We start from the raw sequence: 17,560 nt of genomic DNA, 5'->3' as shown, positions 1-17,560 counted from the left end.
GGATAAGGAGAGAACAACCACATTGCGTTTGAGGCCCCAAGATAGAAGTTGTTCCTTCACTTTGATTGAGTCATACCTTGTGGGCACAAATTAATTCAATTGAGGGAACAAGTTATATCTCCTGGCTTCAGAGTAATGAAGTTGAAACCAGTTGGGCCTCACGGTCTCGTTTTTTTCTCTCTAAGTCCACAAACAGTCCCTCTGTCTTTGGCCTGTCCAGGCTGCCGTCGCCCAGACCCTCAAGCAGCTTTTGAACATTTGAACGTTCTCATTTGAAGCTGGAGGTTCTGAGCCGGGCCGGCCCATCAGGGCTGCTGGTGGCCTCGCTTCATATGACCAGTATGAATGAGTTGGGCTGTTGTGGAACCGTGTGGAGGCTGGAGAGGAGCTGGTCCAGGTGTCCCCCCTCCCGGGTGAAGACGGTACCATTCAGTATGCTGATGACTGCTGCCGTGTTCTGGCTGATTGCTGAAGTAACGGCATCCTGTTACTGATTTGGTTCCTTCCTGTACCCTTGCAGCCATCCCTCCTTTCTTGGACTGTGTGGTAACTCTGTATTTTTGTTGCCAAAATATCGTGTTTACTTGTGTTTTGTCTAAAAAGGGGGTACAACAAATCCCTGGAGTCCCTTCAATCTGACCTGAGATCAGGATCGGCTGTCTGCCTTAACTCCAAGGTCTTGGGAAATTTGGACAGCTGCTAAAAAATCAGACTGACTCTTTAGCTGCGAACAGGCGTTTCAGCAGTGATGAGCTGAGTGCGACGTCCTGGTGGAGGGAGCGCCGCTCCCAGCAGGACCAGTTCTCTGTGTCAGTCGGGCATTGGAAAGAAATCCAGATCATTTTCAAATCATTTTCTTCCCCCTTTCTTCTATGTGTGCACGCTACACTCACGCACGCACACACGCACGTGCGGTCTATATGCATGCCTACATGGATGAAGCATTCATGTGCAATTGTAGAGATCTGCTGGGTTCCACAACAGCAGTGTGAGAGAACGTGTTCCTCAACAAGAGTTCTTTTTTATTCCTAGATATATTCTGGCAGTTATTAATCTCATTCTCCTGATTATTCTTTATTAAGCAAAGTGTGTGTTTGCGTGTCTGTTTGTGTGTGCACGTGCGTGTGTGTGCACGTGCGTGCGTGTGTGTGTGTGTGTGTGTGTGTGTGTGTGTGTGTGTGTGTGTGAGTGAGTGAACTCAGAGGGTTACACGGGGAGGATCAAGCCAAACCTGATGCATCCATCTCTCTCCATCTTTGGACTGATCTATCTATGTGCCCCTTCTCGCTCTTCCTCCCTCCTCTTCCTCCCTCCTCTTCCTCCTCTCACTTGTTATCTGTTGTGTTCTTTGAAAAAATAAAACTGAAAAAACTGAAAAAATCTAAATGCTATCACAATAAACTATAATAAAACATTCTAAACTCTTAAGATGTGATTTTGATTGGGAGGATGATGATGGTGGTGGTTGTGGGGATTGGGGGGAGGAGCTGTGGCTCTCCAGCTCCATGCTGCTGGTTCTGGAGGTTCTGCAGGTCCTGTCCTGCCCCGGGTGGTGGTGGTGTGTTCAGCATCAGCAGTGACTGACTGTTGTCGGGGGCTGAAGGTTCCAGCTCGACTCAGCTGCGCCTGCAGGAAGTAGGGAGGTTGTAGTTTAGGTTATTTGACCTGCCGGTTCACGCGTCCGGGTGGTGTCCCGTCATCGCCTCCAGGTCAGCGCTCACAGTAGAAGTACTCACGATTGCAGTTTTCTGTCAGAAGGTAAGTGCTCCTTGCCGAGGTCCGAACCCATATTTGCATTTATAATCTGCGTGATGTGATGACTTCAACATGACACCCTGACCCAAGCAGGGCTGATGTCCAAGATGGCCGACCGTCTCAACGTGGACTCCTGGCTAGTTGTGGTTGCTCCGGTTGTGAAGTGACTGTTCGACTCCTCATCAAGATGGGCTTCAGGCTGTCGAAGGAGTCTCAGCTCCAAGCTTACTGATCCGATTTGTTAACATGAGCGAGTGACAGCCATGATTTGGGCTTCTCAACAAACCTTTAAAGTTAAAGTACACTTTTAGGTGAAGTATATCTGTTAAGTACTCACTGGAAGTGTTCACCTGGTTTTCATCCCATCAAAGTGTTTGTGGATTACCGAGCATACTGCTAGATTAAGACCTGGATTATACCAGATGGCCTGGACAGTTTAGCTGCTGTTAGCCTTCTGTCTCCGTTAGCTTCAAGCTAAATATATGTGGCTGGTTCTTCCTGCTGTCTGGAGACAAAACAGAGCACAACACATGTGAGCTCAGTACTTAAAAGTGTAAGTACTTGAAAGACAAAATACACTTTTTTATGAAGTATCTGCAGTTTTCAGACTCATTTACATCCATCAATCATCGATCCATCCATCACCCGGTCACCAGTGACACTCTGGGCCATCAGGATCAATTAGAGCAGGGGTGGGAACCATGTGCCATGGAGGGCTGTGTGTGTGCAGGTGTTCCTTCCAACCCAACACTTTAACAGGTGATCTCACTGATCAACACTCCTTCAGCCACAGAAGAGAGTTAATCAGTGAGATCACCTGTTAAAGTGTTGGGTTGGAAGGAACACCTGCACACACACGGCCCTCCATGGCACAGGATTGTCCACGCCTGAATTAGGGGTTCAGTGTCTTGCTCAAGGACACCTGGACATGGTCACTGGGGGAAGTGGGGATCGAACCAGCGACCCTTCAGTTGCTAGAGGACTACGCGACCTCTGGGCCATCACCGGACTTGTTCTTATAGGAAACACAGTTTTACACTTCTTACTAAATTGTTAGCTCGTACTCGCTACCACCTATTCAGAATTAGAAAAGTAGTTCCTGCACAGGTGTGACATACCTGGCCTCTGCCTGCTCACCCACAGGAGAGGAAGTGACCTTGGCGTGAGTCCCACTCGTGGCTGCTGCGAAACAACCAGCCGTCAATATTCACCCTTATGTTCAGAAAAGGAGAGCAGGGCCGTAATCCCTCCTTGCAGGAGCACCCTGCGTTCGCCATGTCCTCCACGGTCAACCAGCCCTCCTGCTGCTTCCAACTCAGACCTTGCTGTGACTCCTCACACAGTGCTCGTGCAGTACGCATGCAGTACTCAGTACTCCTACAGGTCCCTCCAGCTTGTGCATCAACGCTGGTTGCCTCCCCCGCCTCCATCACTGAGTGACGTAGTTCCTCAAACTTCTCTGTTTTAAATTCTTAGGACTTGAAAAGCAACCGAAGCCGTTTGAGGTGGAGGTGACACAGCGTCTCGGCTGGACCAGGCGGACCGGCAGCTACGTCACAGTCACCTCGCTGAGCTCAAAACCCTCTGAATGAGCCAGGAACCTGCAGCTGACTGACCGGACGGAAAAACACCGTTTCCAAAATGGAACCTGACCTCCAAAACTGTAGAAAGACATTAAAATACACACTGGAGTTACGCGAACGGGATTAGAATGTGAGCACCGAGCAGGTTCCTCTGAGAGAAGGAGGTGAGAGTCTGGACTGGTGGTGAGGTCACGGCGTGGGCCTGACTGGGCTGACCCAGTAATTTGGAAGATGTATGATTATCGTCACTACTATCGTTGTTGTTGGGGGGGGGGGGGGGCTGTTCTCAGTAACCCTTGAACCTTGGGGTGGACCCAGGAGCCTGGACCGTAGTACCAGCTGATGTGCTAGAACATCGTGACCTCTGACCTCCTGATGACACCCAGGCGGAGGACAGGTTGGCGGGCAAAAGGAACCTCGCCAGCCTGGTGTTGGTGGCGGCGGCTACGTGACACCACTCAGACATTCTTTGTTTCCTGTGGTTGGTTCACCAGTCCAACACCAGAACAGCACCTGAGACCTCAGAACACAGAGAAGCTGCAGCTCTGTGGTTCCGTTCCTTCGGTTCTCAGCTTCCAGAGGAACCGACCCTGAGTTGTTTAGTCCATAGTGAGTCACGTGACGACGGATGGCGGACACTTTGTTATTTTCAATTATTTACTTTGTATTTTTGCACTTTTAATGGGAGGTTTAATGAGCCACGCGCAAAGTTGCGAGTTGTGGTGTAAAAGTCTGAAGAACCAAGTGAACCTGGCATGTCCTGGACCGGTGCCGCCCCCCGCCGGGGGCCGCGGGTCCAGCGCGACCATCCTTCTTTCCGAGTCGCAAATACCTGCGATGACGACTGAGGAACTTGTTCGCCGTAATAATTGTTAAATCACGTGTCACGGACCCGTTTCCTCTCGAACCAAACACAGTTCACTGGTTCGGGTCTGCGGTGGCTCGGTTCGCGTACCCACGCGGGCCGCAGGTCCGGCACAGGGGTAACCGTCCACTCACGAGCGCTCACCGCCCGGACAGTCGTGGAGCGTCGCGCGGGCACGGCGGGGTCAGTGACCGCGCACGCCGCCTGTTTATGTGTATGAGAGGTCCTCGGGAGCGCGCCCCCCCTGGCCGAGGAAGGTGAGCGAGTGTCTGAGGACTCGGGAGCGCGACCAGCAGGATCGATCGGATTAAACTCGATTTGAGTGAAATTAACACAAAGAGCGACGCGGAGCAGCCGGCAAGGCGGCGGCGACACGCAGCCGAGCAACGATCCACGCTCAACGCCACATTTCAACTTTTCCCTTCTTTATTTATATTCCACGCGGAAAAGGACCACGGTGAATTTCCCCAGCCAGCGGAGGTACGAGCCCACTGCGAGGAGCTGCTGGGCTACAGCCCGGAGAGAGAGCGAGCTGGCCGGGTAAGACAACACCGCCGAGCGCACCCTCGCCCCGCAGAACTCAGACCAGCGCGGGTCGGGCTGCGAGCTTCGACCCTCAATTAAAAACATCCTCATTCTCCCTGAGTAATAAGTTTTGCGTACTTTTCGAAGGCGATTGGACTCGCCGTGTGAGTTTGGGTCGCCAGTCCGGTCGGAACTCAACTCAGGCCGGACTCCCGGGGCTGCTGCCGGGGGTGCGGGTGTCTGGAGCTTCGGTTTTATTTTCTCATTCCGGCAGAAAGTCATTGAAGGTCCGTGTAGCAGCCGTGCCGAAATGCTAACAATAGCAGTTTTAGCTTTGCCACCCGCTAATGGTGAACGGCTCCCGCACACACACGCACGCACACACGCAGATCCCCGGACGAGTTAGTTGAAAAGTGGAAAGTCGGTTCCCGGGCTCGCACGGTCAGCCTCCCGGTTCCCTTCACCCGGTAACTTGTTGAATTCGGCAGATGGACTCGGGCTGAGTGCAATTCTAAAGTCCGGGTGTTAGCATTGTTAGCTAATTGTGTTGGAGCTGGTGGGAGACACGAGGTGGCTAGAGCGCAGAGGTGAGTCCCGGCCGGGCGGCGAGCGGCTCCGGGAGATTCCCGGCGGGGAACACTCGGAAGAGTGACGAACACTCACGGTTCGGGCTCCATGTGTTTGAGGAGGTTAGAGATGTAACTTTTACTCCGCTGTGTGAGTGTGTTCACCTGGAGGGGCAGCGTGAGTGACCGTAGTCCTCTACTGGACGGAGGGCAGCGGGGGGGGGGGGAGACCCGGCGGTCACACAACCGCGGTTCCACGCTGTTTATCTGGTGTTTTACGTGGTGAAACCGAATTGAAACCCCCGACTGATGCCCTCGCAGTGGTCTGTAGCTCCGGGGGGTCAGAAAACTCCTGTGCTGGAATAAAAAGTGAAGAGCGAAGCGTTCCGTTGATCGACGTGCGAAACACCGCAAACGGGCTAATTAGCCTGCTAGCCGCTGGAGGTTAGCCCGGCGCGAGGACACGCAGGTTCAGTTAGCCTGTTAGCCGCCGCTCCTCCTCATTGTGCTCCGACTAGCCCCGAGCTAGTCGCCGACCTGCCCGGGGCGCCTGGCGGGGCGACTCGCTCACGGCCACGCAAATTAACTCAGAACCGTCCGCTTCGGTCTGGCTTTTGTTAAGAGACGCTAGTTTGTAGGGTTAATTCTGCTGGAGCCGCTCCAGACAAGTTTATCCGCAGCCCGACACCTGCCGACGGCTGGCTGCTCGCTCCCGCTGAGCGGGACCGGGTTACCGGGAGCGGGACCGGGTCATCGTGTCTTGTGCTACTTCAGCGGTTCTACCGGGGCTCTCTGCCCTCTCTCCCCACCAAACACTCGCTGAGCTCGCGCCACCGTCAGCGCCCCGCACCAACTTTTTCACTTCAATCTTTCAACAAAACAAAGTCTAACCCGCATGTAAAGCTTAAACCAGCAACCTCGACGACACTCAGCCGCTCCGCTCTAGTTTAATTCAAGCAGGCGGCCACATTTAGTGGAAATGCGCTGATTGGATGTTTTTCCAGGGAGCTGGCCCCCAACACACACACACATACACACTTTGTATCTGTGAGCCAAGATGGCAGCTAGTCATGTTTAGCGGGCCACAGAGGGAGAGATAAGAGGCCCCGACCACACACACACACACACACACACACACACACACACACACACACACACACACACACACACGCACACACACAACAGATGTTCAGCACAATTGGTCCCTCTTGTTGAGTGCTCTTGTCTTTTGCTGGTCTGTTGGAAAACGGAGGTTCTCCAGTCTGAGAACATGTCTGCTGGCCACAGCCACTTTGTAGCGGCACTAAGGTCTCACGGAGAGGGGGATGAAGGCAGCCCCCGTCAGGGGCCTGATGCAGTGCATGCAGAGTCCTCACGGCCAGGAAAACTTTTAAGCCAAAGCACACCTGCATGTTGGAGTGTGTGTGGTTCAGTTACGCTGTACTGCAGAAAACCTCTTTTGGTTGCTATTGTTTTAATAGTTTTGCCCCATAGACCTGGTAACAGGTCCCTTGGTCAAGGTGGACCTGTGCTGGTTCGTGCTGACGTACTCTGCAGAGAGTTTGCGGTCATTAAATGTTTGAAGTTGTGGGAAAGAGCAGAGTTGGTATTTTTTGTAATCAAAGCAGAACAGGTATTTTCTCAGTGTCAGAACAGAGTACATGCAAAGTGAAACCCTTAGAGGTCCCCAGCAGCAGGACTACTCTGCTGTGTGTGGGGGGGCCTGCTGGCATGTGTTGGTGCTGGTGCCTGGTTTGTGCTTCTGCGTTGCGTCAACGGCGTACCTACGCTGTCAACGCAAACCCTACGCTGTAGCCTGACGTGCACCTCCGAAAAATCCTGATTAGTCAACGCGTCGTGACGTGAACGTCAAGGACTGTGATTGGTCCGCTCGGAGAAGGTTGCCGAATGCACGAAGAGGTGGAAGAACCTCAGCTACAAATGTGTGCGTGTCCGGAAGAAAATGGCCACAAGAAGTCATGTTCAAAGTTTACAGTTTGATTCATGAAAGCCAACAGTCGTTCAAAGAAAAGCACTGCACTTTATGTTGTAAATAGTTTTGTTTTGGAATCTGACAAGAGCCCCCGAATCCATACAGAGACACAGCCACACCCCCTAGCGGCTTGGCGGTGAATTGCAGAGCAACGCGTTCCCTCGACGCAGAACTTCTACTGCTAGAAGCATAAACCAGGCTTAACGGCAGAGGAGAACTGTGCCTGAACTGGTGTGAGGAGGGTGCTCTTTTGATGGCTTCATTTACACGGCAGTTGTAGATTATTGTTGGGGTGGAATCCAACAAGTTAATTGTCCAAAGGGTAAAAGAAATCCTCTTAAAAAAAACTACTACTTTATTTATTCCACAAGTTTACAACAGATTTAGAGCTCACAGCTGGGGGATTAATCAAACTAAAATTGACAATACAATAGCGATCCCCTTAATTGAACAGGGATGAACGGTGAAATGCAATTTCATAGAAATGACAACTGGCGAATGTGTCATAAAAATGTATTGTGGTGGTACGAGTCCCCAAAAAGTCACCATTTCAATGCAGCTTCAATTAAAATGTGAAAGTAACGATGATTCTAATATTGTGACACCTATCACAGTTGCAGTATCAGTTAAAATAATGGCAGACAGTTTTCTCAGTCTCAGCCCATAAACGTGATGAATCCACCAGCCAAGGCTGGACCTGAAGCAGAAAGGAAAGCCTGCATTCAGAACCCCAGAAGAGTCCTGTTCTCCAGGGTACGCCGTCTTATTACCTCCCTCAATCATTCAGCATATTTGCAGGACAGAGCGTGTCTGACGCCTGTTGAAACTGTGGGAAAGTGTATAAATCATTAATGTAATTAAGGCCAAATTTTAAATACTGTGACATTGAAGTCCTATCACCTGTCTCACGTCCAGTTAATTAATCAGTATTGGGAACAATATCAGATGCAGTGGGCGAAACCCCCGCCACTCTGCAAGAGGCTGCGCCACCTTAAGCAGAGAAGATACCGGAAACATTTGACAGTTCTCAGAATTTGGCTTCACGTTTCTAGAGTGGAGCGTAACAATCTAAATTTCTTGAAATTTGCAGCATGACCTGCTCAACTGGCAGGAGGAAGTGATATTTGTTAGAAGGCTCGTTGTGTCAAAACACAGTTTTAAATTCAAGATGGCGGTGCTGCCTCACGTTGTAATCCACGGTCTTGAGAAACAGATTAAGACCAAAATCACAGCATCAGGTATCATTTCATGATGGCATCATTTTCATCATCAACACTGGTGTAAAAATCAATGTCGCCTCGAAAATCGTAAATCATGTTGAAGTCGTATCTTCCAAAATAACTGCAGTTAGATATTTTTCCCTGATTTGGGAGGCCCTCTTCCAGAGTGTTAGCCAGATCTACTGTCTCAGCCCGATAAATGTGATGTCTCTGGACCCTGCAGCTACAGCTGGGTGATGGTGCAGCTTATCTAGTGGTTTTGGAACAGTGTGTCACATAAGGCGGCCCGGTGTGGCCCCCCAGCAAGAAGGTTGTGGGTGGAGCCCCGGCTGCAGCACGGGGTCTTTCTGGGTGAGTCTCCATGTTCTCCCTGTTCCTGCTGGGTTCTCTCTGGTACTCCAGCTTCCTCCACAGTCCAAAGACATCAAGAGGGGACCAGGTTAATCCAGACTCTAAATTGACTGTAGGTGTGACTGGGAGAGCCAATGGTTGTCTGTCTATATGTGTTGGTCCTGCCATGGACTGGTGACCCGTCCAGGGGGAAGGCTGCTGGGATAGGCTCCACCCTCACCACCCTCAACAGGAGAAGAGGAAGAACATGGAGGGATGGATGATGGATGGATGGATGGAGGGATGGATGGATGTCACATCAACCAAATCACATCTTCACTTGTTGTGCACAGAAACTCTTTTTTTCCCCAAAAAAAGTCAAGCTAAAGCCTCAGTGAGAGCAGGATAATGGTGAAAATCCCAAGTCTGATTATTTAAAATAAGATCAAAATCACCATTATTAAATATGATGATTCATTTTTTAGAACACTCAATGTTTTTAATATCCGACCCAATAAGCACGAGAAACTTGCTGAGCTGCTTGCTCTCATTAAGTCAGCGTAGCTCGACCGTCAGCTGAGCTCTCTTTCTGTCTCTGTCTCTCTCCATTTAGTCACAGCTTTGCTCCAAAAGATGGTTCATTCAGTTCTGTAATCTAAGTTTTGTATGTTGAGACAGTGCACAGCAGAAAATCAACAAGACATGGATCAACCAAGTCTCATCTACGCGTGATTTGAGCCACATCCACTCAGTCAAAAGTTTGGACCCACCTCCTCATTCAGCGTTTTTTCTTTATTTTTACTACTTTCTACATTGTAGATCCACACTGATGACATCAAATATATCAAGAAAGGTATAGGCAAGGCAGTTTTATTTGTAGAGCCCATTTTCACAAACAGTTTAACTCAAAGGGCTTCACTTGGCATCGTTACAACATCCTCTGCCCTCAGATCCTCACATCGACTGAGAGAAAAACTCCAATATGGAATTATGAATCAGAGAAAAAATGGTTAATAACTATAAATGTGTTTTATATTCTAGCTCCTCAAAGTCGCCTCCCTTTGCTTTGCTGCAGCGCTGCAAACCCTCGTCCTTCTCTCTGGGAGCTTCATGATGTCATCACCTGAAATGGTTTCCCCTCTCAGGTTCACCTTGTCAGGGTTCAGTGGTGGAGTTTCCTGCCTTCTTACTGGTTGGGAGCATCAGTTGAGCTGAGCAGAAGTCAGGCTGCTCCACAGCTGACAGCTCTGTTTGACCACTGCTAGAATTCCTGTCATGGCAGGAACCATCAGCTCAGTGGAGAGGAACCACCGTCCATCAGTGCTCTAAGACCTGAAGGTCACTCAGTCCAGGAAAAACTTTGAATGCGTCCCTGAGTGCAGTCGTAAAAACCATCAAGCGCCACGATGAAACCGGCTCACATGAGGACGGCCCAGGAGAGGAAGACCAAGAGTCTCCTCTGCTGCTGAGGAGTTCATCCCAGTCCCCAGCCTCAGGAACCACCAGTTAACAGCTCCTCAGACTGGAGCCCAGATGAATGCCTCAGAGTTCTGGTAGCAGACACGTCTCTGCACCAACGGTTCAGAGGAGACGGCGCCAATCAGGCCTTGATGGTCCAACAGCTGCTAGGAAACCACCACCAAGGAGAAACAACCAGCAGAGGAGGTTTGCTTGGACCAGAACCACAAGGAGTGGACATGAGACCAGAGGACATCTGGGCTTTGGTCTGATGAGTCCACATTTGAGATCTTTGGTTCCACAGCCCTGTCTTTGTGGGACACAGAAAAGGAGGAGGGATGGTCTCTACATGCATGGTTCCCAGCGTGAAGCATGGAGGAGGAGGTGTGATGGGGGGGGCTTTACTGAACCAACATGGCTGCCACAGCGTCCTGCAGCAACACGCCATCCCATCCGGTCTGCGTTTAGTTGGACCATCATTGATGTTTCAGCAGGACAACGACCCAAACACACCTCCAGGCTGTGTGAGGGCTACTTGACCAAGAAGGAGAGTGATGGAGGGCGGCCCAGATGACCTGGCCTCCAGTCACCTGACCTGAACCCAGTCCAGATGTTTGGGATGAGATGGAGCGCAGAGTGAAGGCCAAAAGACCAACAAGTGCTCAGCACCTCTGGAACTCCTTCAAGACTGTTGGAGAACCGTTTCAGGTGACGACCTCATGAAGCTCAAGGAGAGAACGCCAAGAGTGAGCAGAGCAGGAGTCAGAGGGAGGCTGTTTAGAAGAACCTAGAACATAGAACCTGTTGGAGGTATTTCACACTTTTGTTTACTGAGATGTTTTCATTGATAGTTTTGATGCCATCAATGAGAACCTACAATGTAAACAGTCGTGAAAATAAAGAACTGTGAAATGAGAAGGTGTGGCCAAACTTTTGACTGGTTGTGTCCATAATTTTACAGTTGCCATTAATACAATGTAGTGGGCATCTATTTGTGTGCATCAGGAAAGTGAATCTGGTCAGAGCAAACACATTTTGTTGTGTTCAGAGTGAACATAGCTGTATACTTTGTCCTCAACCTTCAGTTTATTGAACGACCTGAAAGCTCCACCAAGTGCAACTCACATCCGTCCTCTGTTTTGTTTTGTGGTGCAGTGACAAGCACCTAGCTGACTATCTTAGTGAGCTAACTGAACTAGGGTTGCATTCATGTCATCCTCATCACAGGCACGTCGTCCTTGTGTCTCCTTCTCAACACCAGGTTAGCCTGAGTGCCTGCAACGCAGCACTCGGGGGTGTTGGCAGACTCATCGCTTATTCCAGATAGATGGTTTTTGTGATCTTCGGAAGCTGAAATCGTTACCATGACTAAAGTCCAATGAGCTACCCAGACCTCCTCAAGAGCACGTAAACTCTTGAACATTTGAAATAGTTTTTGTTGTTTCGATTATTCTGAAGCTGAGAAATGCTGCCTTCTATTGGTGCTGTACTGGTACTGTTGATAGACGAAACTGCTGTAGTCCGAGAAGGCTTGGCATCCGTCATTCCATATGCTCTGAGCATTTTCCCAGGATATATAGTATATGAAGGTATTTGTGGAGGGTGAGTGGGGGTTTGACGTGTTCGCTGGCGTGCCAGTTTACACAGAACAGGTAGCATTGGAAAGGAAGCCTTCAAACGAACAGAACAGTGGATTCAGTCAATTTTAAAAATAAAACACATTTTGAAGACAACTGGTCACTTTGACGGATTAAAAAAGGGACAAAATGCAGCCACGAATGCAATGTGACAGGATGATGATATGAACACTGAGACAAGTCTTCAAGTTTTACAATGATTGTAGGACTTAAACAACTGATGCAGAACAAAATTGCTGATTATGCATGTCTAATGACAGAGGAAATGGCGACTGTCCCCGATGCTAACCTTCCTAGCTAACATCTAAGCTGTGGCTGTGTGTAACTCCACAGACCAGTGGAGGGTTTTACTCAGTGTTGGTCAGTTTTCCAGCCTGTGGAGGATCCAGTAGTGACTTAGTGCAGCAGAAATGTTGCTGCTAAACGTAGTTAATGACAGACACCAAGTCCCTCCTCCTGCGAATGAGCTTATGCTAAGCTAGCATAAGCAGACTCAACTGCGCCTCGTCCATGACTCTTTTGTTTTGTTTTACTAGACCATGTTGTGCATGTGGAGGAAGCACCACATGTTTGCTGTGTTCAGTTTAGACAAGCAGCTATTTGTGTGATTTGGTTGAGAAAAATACAACTGTAGCAAGAATGCAACACACAGAATGTTCACTGATGCACAATGTATACAATCTATGTTGCGGTGGGTGATAGAGACTTTCTGACTGTTCACGGTCTGTTGTAGTGCCATCACACACCCCTACGCCCAAGCTTAGGTGTGAGTGTAGGACAGAGGGCCAAGTGCTGGGGACCAGTGTGTGTCTACAGGAGTAGTAACCCTGGTGGAATGCTAAGAAACTGTGCCTGGCAACACTGCTGCTAATGTGTTCTGTCAGTGGAAATATCGTTGTCCAGCTCATCGAACCTGACTTCCTTGAGGATTATCCATCATTTTCTGGGCTGGTTAGGCTTTGTACTCTACTATAGTCAAACATAGTTGCCCTCATGTATCAAAGAAATGCAAACATGAGCTGAGAAATCAACGTACGACAGAACTCAAGTGACATTTGTGAAACCTGCGTATCACGCTGATTCCAGTGTAAGAACGAGCAGCTGTTGATGAATTTGGTGGCTGAAAGCGATCATAATTATCGTATCGCGCCTCTATAAACACGCCGTTTAGAAGCCGCACCCCAAGAGTTTACGACATGAAGAGATGCAAGCCGGCAGAGAAAAAAATTTTTTGGAGGCTTTAGTGGAGGCACTCAGGAGTCTGGTAGCCGTGCACCGTTGAGTTTTGTTGGGTAGCCTGAAATCAATCAGGTATAAAAGGCAAGCAAAAAATGCAGTGTGGAGAGAAATTACAGCTGCGATCTACAGCGTTCCCACAGTCAATCGGACTATGGAATATTTAAATTTCTACATCTGAGATGGTGAATAAAACATTTGACGGTGAAACATTTGATACGACTGAGTTTTACCCACTTAGAATAAAAACTGTTATATTTGCAAGAAGGTCCAGAAGAAACGGTCTGACCTGAATGGATCACATAGATCTGTTAGGGCTGTGCGTCCAACAATTAGAATAATAATTGTGTGTAACTCACTGATGAGATGACTGCGACCCTGGAGCTCGCCTTCCTGTAACAGAGGAGCTACGCTGCCGTTGTGCCTCCAGGCCGCCAGACTCCGAATACTCATTCTGGCATCACCGATTACTTGAACATTAACGGAGTGGTCATTTTTGCGATTGATGTAGCGTAATCATTCACGGACGGTGGCGTCGGACGCACACGGGGACAACCAATCGCGATTGGAAACCTCATAAAATTCCCTTTTAATCCCAGTTTTCTGAGCATCATGAAACAGGAATTGAATTCACTCAGCAGGGAGGGAACTGATCGCTCTCAGAACTGCTGGCATGGTTGGGCTGAGTGACGGCTGGGTGATTCCAGACTGGTCACCGATCTTCCGCTGAAAGGACCCGATAGCCAAAAACCCTAAGGTGGATGGCACCTGCACTGGTGCAGGTATGGTGTTGGAACGCCGGGTTTCTCTCCTTAATTGAGGTTCTAGGTTGTGGCATCACTCCAGGCGGAGATGCCTAGGGAGACGAAAACGACCCATGAGCCACTCATCGCTCTCCTGGAATAAATCTTGGTGGTCCTGAAAACCCCCCCTGACCTGATGCGCGCGTTCAGGTCCTCTAGCAGAGCCAGATCTGCCATCGCTGAGCCTGAACGCCTTACAGCCAAAGCTCTGGTTTAAATAGGCGACTGACTAAAGTTCCACCAGTCACATCACGGATCTGTTGATATATTCATTGCTTTCAAGTACGGGATTGTCGACCTGTGCCTAATTAAAGCAGTGTTCCATGCAGAAAGGGTAATCAGGTACACAATTACATATTTACAAATTATTTTTTAATTGATACACAGTTACCATAAGGATTTGTCGTGACGCACACACCTTCATCACACACCTTCATCAGTGACATGACATCTGCTGTTAAAACAACTCTCCGGCTCCTGTCCATGAACCGCAAGTCACCTCACGTCAAATCTAAATTTGCGTGAACGAGTTCAGACCCGTCGTAAGATTTCATCACAGAATACGTTCACATTTAATTTGATAAATGCCACAGCTTGCGTAGAAATAAACGTTTGCACGTTTTACGCTAGTTTTTGGTTGTATGCTCATTCGATAAATAAGAGGCCAGTATTCTGATTTGTTGCCTTGGAAAGATTTTTTCTTTAATCACCCAGTTGTGCTGTTGTCTGAATCCCCATCATCTCAGCATCCTCACTAGATCTTTAGCAATAGGGTTTCTGATTTGGTCCCTCCAACCTGTTGCTGCACTGCTAATCCTGCCTCATCCCAATTGGGTACACACACACACACTCCAGTTTCAGCAATAGCACCCGAATCACACACTTGGGTCACTAAAACACTGACGATACACGGTAGGAGCTGAAGCTTGGTACAGAATTAGAGGTACAGCCCTCAACATAATGAACTGATGAAATGTAGTGTTAATTTGCGAGGTGTGTTTCAACTCTGAAAATGAAGACTGAAGCTGAGGATACAGGAAATTACTTTCATTAAGGATTTTGTCTGGGACATGGACCAGTGCTGAGTCTATTCTAGTCCACACCAGTCTGCACTAGTTTGGGCCAGTCAATGTGGCAACGTGGCATAAAACATGTTTAGTTTGTAAGGGAACCAGACTCCAATCAGTAGGTTTGTGAGGAGCACAGGCGAGAACAGACTCCATGCAGTGAATTGGAGCATTGCAAACATTTGATTTAAAACACTGATTTAGCACCTGTTTAGTAGCGTCCGTATTTTGGTCCCAAAAACATGATAATTAACTTGGTTTCACCAAAGTCCTTTCGGGCAGCCCAGAACGAGCAGCGCTGTAGTCGTGTTAGAGATGTGTCGGACTGCTCTCCTGTCCTTGTTGACACAAATGCGTGAGTGAAGCAACAGAGCAATCCAAGTGTTACAGCTGAAACTGACCCTTGCAAGCCAGTTTCAAGCGTCACAGATGTCCTGTTGAGTCACACAATGGAGGAATAGCTACTCCTTGTTGTCCTGGTTTTTTGTGCACCACAGCTGATGTGTTTAACCACTACAGAGACGACTGAGCTGGAAGAGTCATTGGACACGGTGGCAAGTGTCATTTGAGGGGGTTTGGAAGCTCAGTTATGGCTCAGTGTCTTTTTCTGATGGGGCCTGGCAGGAGACATCAGCTGACGGAGGGCTTTCTGGAACTGATCATGTATTAGAGGTGTGATACCATCAGGCCCCCAATGAAGTCAATGCTACCTGCTGACTGGAGTTCAGAAAACGTGACATGATCATGATAATCATGTGTTTGGTTTTTGTTCTTCATACATAAACATCAACTAAAGCAGAGTCCTACAAAACTGTTCAGTCTTGGATTGTTTTCAGCAACCACAAAATACATACGTTTATACAATTAATGATATCAATTTTTTTTGCACTAATGAAATTGAATTAAGTGTAGATGGCTCCTGAATCTTAAAACTAGCTTTGTAATGCTGGTCACAGTTAGCTGCTGGGTTAGGCTCCACCCCCACCACCCTTAACAGGAGAAGATGGATGGAGGGATGATGGATGGATAGATTTTTCTCACTGAAAAAAGCACACTTGACACTTGTGTGTGATGAGGTTGTAAGGTAAGGTTAGCATGCGGCCGCTGGGTGTGTTTGAGGTGGAGCTTCCAGGTGGTGAATAAGAAAACTGATCTCAGACCTACTGTGCTCCCGTGTTGACCAATCAATGTCACTGTTAAACTTAACAAATATGTAAGCGTTCTGTCTCTAACCCCCCAGTGTGGAGGGAGTCTAAAAACTTCTCATGTATGGATGCACTGATTGCCTAGCAAGGGACCGGACTCGGTGGTCCCAGGGCTTGATCACCCCTGAGCCGTGATTGGATGATTGTCATATATTTTCGATTCCTGACCAGTCAGTGCACCGCTTCACCGGAAATAGCATCTATTTTTATTTTTGACAGACAGCACATGCGTTTGCACAGAGCAGATTGAGCCAGACAGGAAATCTCCTTGTGAATGGTATAGTATATTCAGTCAGTTTTCAAAATAAAACATGGTGTGCAGGCCTGGAGGCCTGACATGCCTGTGATGCTCTGAGGGAAAACCCTGCAGTAGCATTGAGGAGGAGGTGGTGGAGCGGTTGTTGACAGGGGTTGTTAGTGCCGGCTGTCCAAGGAGCAGAGGCTGGACAGTCTTTCATTATCTGTTACGATGGGGATGGTTGTCAGGATTGGTGGTTCTCAAACGTCGTTAACCAGGTTCCACCTCAGTTAAAATGGAGTTCTCCAAGTTGAACCATGATGAGCAGAGTTGAACTACCGTAGGGTAGCGACTCTCTTAAGCTCCAGCAGGGGCCAAGATCGTTCCTCAGAGGGTAACACAGGCTTGGATAGAGTCAGGAGGGGAGGGGCCACACATCAGCCAATCAGAAGGAGGCATGAAACACACCTGCTGGAATATGTTGATGAATCTAAACTGGTTTCAACTGGACTAATCAGTCTGGTGAACTCTGTGGTCACAATGAAAAGATCCTAGCGATTGCAGCCCTAACAACAACAAGTGGTCCTGTGTATCCAAGGCATATTGGTGTTTAGCCAACATTTGCTGCCGGCCGACGAGCAGAGCAGCGTATCAGGCGGACAGTCGTCCCTCAGAAACAAACTTGGCACAGTTTCTGTCAGTCCCATCTGCTGCAGCGTCTCCTTCCTGCTGTGTCAGGTTTCAGCTGATCTGTTTGTGAAATGAATGATGCGGCACCTTTTAGCAACCGGTGTTATTAAATTGTCAATTTTAAGTTGATACTCAAAAAGCTGTGAGTGAGTTGGGCAGATTGAGCGAAGAATGTAATGGCTAATGTGCTGTCGTGGTACAGCAGCAGAGTGAGCGGTGTCCTATCACCAACTATATAGCACAAAGTAGTGGGAGAATCCCTGAAGTTAGAGGAGAGTGACAAAATACAAGCTGAGGACAAGTTGGGACCTGTAGCTGAGCTCCAGAGTTACAGCCCTAGAGCTGGGCGAGAAGACCAAAGACAACATCACCAGTATTTCACACTGTTA

At 48.6% G+C, this 17,560-nt stretch overlaps 2 protein-coding genes across 3 annotated transcripts in view; both read left to right on the top strand.

Moving 5' to 3' along the window:
- The window catches only part of rab2a (RAB2A, member RAS oncogene family), a 33,571-nt gene extending 32,149 nt beyond the window's left edge, over positions 1 to 1,422 (top strand). Inside the window, exon 8 of the mRNA XM_086203090.1 lies at positions 1 to 1,422. This exon is cut by the window's left edge and continues 1,148 nt beyond it. The gene's annotated coding sequence lies outside the window, so the exon portion shown is untranslated.
- Positions 1,423 to 4,458: 3,036 nt separating this feature from the next.
- Positions 4,459 to 17,560, top strand: part of chd7 (chromodomain helicase DNA binding protein 7) — a 77,661-nt gene continuing 64,559 nt past the window's right edge. Inside the window, exon 1 of one of the 2 annotated variants that reach the window (XM_086203088.1) lies at positions 4,459 to 4,743. The gene's annotated coding sequence lies outside the window, so the exon portion shown is untranslated. Of the gene's footprint in view, positions 4,744 to 5,135; positions 5,316 to 17,560 lie in introns of those variants that run through there. The other variant, XM_086203089.1, reaches the window with a different exon arrangement.

The sequence above is a fragment of the Aulostomus chinensis genome, chromosome 5 (assembly GCF_037954235.1).
Source record: "Aulostomus chinensis isolate RoL2024-O1b breed Wild chromosome 5, RoL_Achi_v1.0, whole genome shotgun sequence".
NCBI classification, from domain to species: Eukaryota; Metazoa; Chordata; class Actinopteri; order Syngnathiformes; family Aulostomidae; genus Aulostomus; species Aulostomus chinensis.
Note: the sequence above shows the minus strand (reverse complement) of the source record. Positions and strands in the feature narration are given on the sequence as shown.